The sequence below is a fragment of the Amblyomma mixtum genome, chromosome 7, assembly GCF_055824585.1.
Source record: "Amblyomma mixtum isolate Tamu chromosome 7, ASM5582458v1, whole genome shotgun sequence".
Taxonomy (NCBI): domain Eukaryota; kingdom Metazoa; phylum Arthropoda; class Arachnida; order Ixodida; family Ixodidae; genus Amblyomma; species Amblyomma mixtum.
The window spans coordinates 81,860,455-81,864,865 of record NC_143018.1 but is presented as its reverse complement, the minus strand read 5'-3'; positions in this window follow the sequence as shown (position 1 = coordinate 81,864,865).

The following is a 4,411-nucleotide window of genomic DNA, read 5'->3' as shown; positions in this document are numbered from 1 at the left end:
GGAGCACTGTAGTACGATGATTCCCTTCCTGTGCACTTGTTCTGCTCTTGACCTGTTCCTAGTTCTGTTCCCTCACGGTGCGGTTGAGTGTCCGCCAAGAAGTTGAACAGTTACAAATGGCTGAGAAGAGTGAAGCGCGTTTTGGAAGTTGCACGTGCGCATCATGACGTCAAGTTTATTTTGAACAAAAATATTCGACAAGCTTGAAGTTATCACACGAGTGGCATGTCTGAGGTTCGATTGTGAAGGCGAACTTCTTTTGAAAGATTGCTGCAGAAGGAAATCCATGTGTTCTAGAAAACTTGGCTTGACAGGGTAGCTGCGGGGCTACATCATGCGACAGAATATGATCTGCATGCGTAGGCATTACGCAGCATCCATACCGCCAATCGCTTGCAACTAGAGCTAGCTAATCTTTTTTATGCATGCATTTCGCATCGGAGTTGGTAAATGTACCCTGTGCTACTGAGGCGAAACAGCTGTCCTTTCCAGTGAAATTACCGTTAATGGAAGGGAAGAAGATGTTTTCAGTTTTCTCAATAGCGTACCTGCAGTGCATGTAAAAACATTAATTTCTTCCATATCCCTTAATATCAGTATCTGTAAGTGGCGCATGGTAACACACGTCTATTCTTTACGGGCACAGATGACAACAGATAAAGTCACAATGGGCACTCTCGTTCAAGCGCTTTGAGGAAACTAAAAGTGCTACTGGGCGCAATCGTTCCTCGCACGCACGGTTACCATTTTCCGATGCCGAGAAATACAGCGTAACAAACTGCCACTTAGAATCCCACGCAGTTTACTTTGCGCTTGCATCACAGCAACACTGAAATCCTTTCTGCATATCTGCAGTTTCACGGGTTCTTGGCTCGTGACAGCACGGCAACAAGAGGCACGCGAGTTTTAAATGTTTTTAAATGACGATCGCTTCACGTCACCCCACCAACTTCGAACTTTCATTGAACTGTGAATAGGCATATATGCAAAAGTAATCGTAAATGCATGGACACTGTCACGAGGGGAAACACATTCGACTTTGATAAGCAAGGCAAAGCACAACATGTCGAAAGCAACACCCACTGCGACTGAAAGAAACGTTCGGGCCATTTGCTACAATGACGCTGTACACAGTTGCTAACGGTTTGAATACGTTCTGATGTCCCCTACAACATACCTTCTCAGTTACATTTAGAATGGGATGGACCACTTCAGCTTTCTTTATTCCATGGTCTTTTCATTTCTGGGCCATGAGGCAGTTGCAAAAGCTTTGTATGAGACGCGCCTCCCGAGGTTGCCTGTGAGCAATTCTGCGCAGCGGATGTATAACTAATCCACGCTTACAAGAATTTAAACACAATGGGTAGAACTCATGCATTACCTAGGAAACCAGTACCCTCTTGCCCCGTACCTGCATGAATACCGCACCATAGAATCCGCTAAACAGCTTGCCAGCAGGAAAACACGATAAACAAGACAGCAGAATAAATTCAGGGTAGCAGCCAGAAAGTTATCCCTGCCACTGTCCGCGACATTCAGGCCAACGTGTTAACCAAGGAACAAATTTTCCTCAACTCGATGCGATATCATTTGCGGCCTAATGCACGCAAATGCGCTCTATGCAAACAGTCCTCGGTGCTCTCGCTACATCGACGGGTCCCCTACATTGCGCGATGGCTTGTAGGACATGGCGGCTCATGTCGCCAGCATGTGTCAACCTGCCTCGTGAACTGAATGTTTCGTGGGTGGTACCGTTCGTTTCGAAAGCTTCTGGCTTCACGCAATGCTGACAAACGACATACTTGTTTTTGAATTCTTGGTATTGTTTGCTATATTCACCTCGCAATTGCTACGTTAACCACTCGATCGGAATGATAGCCGCATAAACGCCAGCATGCTGTGGCGCTCTCGCAGTATGCTTGTTTCCAGCCTTTCTGTCTCCAGCTTTAGTTTCTTCTGTCCACAGCTATAATTTTGTGGTCTCAAGTACGTTAATTTTTCTATCATTGCTCCGTGGCTTAACATTTAGCAAGTATTCCGTGCCGTAGTGAGGTGCACAAATTTCCGGGGACGCTCAGTACCGTAACACACGTGCTGCCTCGCCTGTCATTAAAACCTATTGCCGCCGCGGTGGCTCAGTGGTTATGGTGCTCGGCTGCTGACCCAAAAGACGCTAGTTCGATTCCGGCCGCGGCGGCTGGAATTTCTTTGGAGGAGAAATACTAGAGGCCCGTGTCCTGTGCGATGTCAGTGCACGTTAAAGAACCCCAGGTGGTCGAAATTTCCGGAGCCCTCCACTACGGCGTCTCTTATAGCCTTAGTCGCTTTGGGACGTTAAGCCCCATAAACAAACAAACGAATTAAAAGTTATTGCTGAATATATTTCGCACACATCACACGGCGTAAAACGCTAATGATTCCGGCAGCTCGGATTATAGCAGTTTATCGCTTCTCCTCAGCAGGTGTGAGCAGAGGTGCATGCACGAGGCCTGGGGCATGCGAGATACGGGGAGCCTTTAAAAATAAATACTACAGTGCTCTAAAGCCCACGAACAAAAAGCGGCATTAGCTAACCGCCCATACCTAATGGGAATAACGGCAGGTGCTACGTCGTGCATTCTCTCCATTCTTGCAGTCCAGTCTGCAACTGTTCAAATGCGCGAAATGAAGACTAGCAGCATTAAATCACTTACTGGTATGTTATAGACATGGCCCGCCGAGGTGTAGACGCCATGAGCACGTCAGTTTCGCTAGATTTCCCGCACGATGATACTTCGCGCGTTCGTCGACAAGCGCTGCCAAGGAACAGTGCTCTCTTTGCCACGCTAACAGTGCAGTTGTCGAAAACTCCGCCAGAGCCGTAGAAAAATTCTTTCAAGAACAGCTGCGGCGGCTACCAGAACTATTGCACCACCAGCTCACACTGCACTTCGCACATCATGCACTGACTTTACCTTCTGTTCAGGTCAATAACGCGAGAGCGATGTGCAGTGGTGCGCTCTGAAGATGAGAAACTGCTGACTGCTGTACCCAGCACACCCATCGCTCCAGCCCCCATGCACGTGCTCAATGCAGGTGCGTTATTTGACGCAAGCTCATTCAAGCGCAATACCTAGGGCTCTTTATTCTTTGGACGTCTTCACGCACGATGAAATGTGCTGAAACAGTGCGACTGGTAATCGCATTGAACATTCAGTTGATTCTGTTAACATCCTTCGTTCGCTGTAACTGGCCTTTTCCGAGACATGGATTACAACTCGTGATGGTGCACCACTTTTCTTTGGCTACATTCCTCGGCATGTATCGCAAACACAAGAGAGGCGGAGGAATTTCTGTATATTTTAAGGAAACACTCACGTATGAAATATTACAAGGTTTCTCATTTATATCACCAGATATCGAATGCCTAGGAGCAGGAGTTGGGAAGTTTGTGATCTTAGCTGTGTATCGTCCTCCAATGGGGCACAAAAGAAACTTCTTGCAATTTCTTGACACGTTTTTTTCCTTTGTTGGTACAATACAGTATTCATTCGTTAATCTGGGAGATATAAACATAGATCTTTCTTTCAATGACTTGCACGCCAGCGAACTAAAGACTCTGCTTTCTACATACGATTCTGAAAACAGCATACGCATGCCAACAAGAATAACTACACAGAGTGCAACACTCTTAGACATATGCGTAACAAATTTAGAACCTCATGAATTTTATTCTGGAGTGCTCTCATCTGACTTGAGCGACCACTTGCCATTATGTTTTATTGCGGTATCCCAAAAGAAAACCAGGAAAGACAAGGATGCGCTGCTTCATACGCGTCGAAAAATCACTGATGAAACTCTGCAGTGCTTTGCCCGTCTGATAGAAAGAGCTGATTGGAGTGAAATCTATAAACAAAAGACGCTAACAAAGCCTTCGATATATTCTTCACTTTGTTACGTTCCTCGTATGATGTGGCACGTCCAGAAGAAAACGTCATTTCTCGTAGAAACAAAATATTCCGAAAACCATGGATGATTTCACTTCTTTAGAGTCCCATAAAAACAAAGGACAAAATGTACCACGAATTTTTACACAAAGGAGACCCAGGTTTATTTTTCAAAATTTATATAGAACCGGAATGCACTAACATCCGATCTGAATAAAGCTAAGGAACAATACTTCCATAGTAAATTCGATAGCATAAGAGAGAATCCTAGAAAGGTGTGGGATGCAGTAAATACATTCACTGGAAGAACTAAAAAGTGTTTAAACATAACTAAAATCACTAATGATGGCAAGACTGTGCGCGGTGATGCTCTCAACGATGCTATGATATGCATTTTATTAAAGTAGGCTCGATTGCCTGTACAACAATGAACTGTACCGATCAGTCAGTATCGGCCATTGCACCGTTATGAGAGTCCATATATA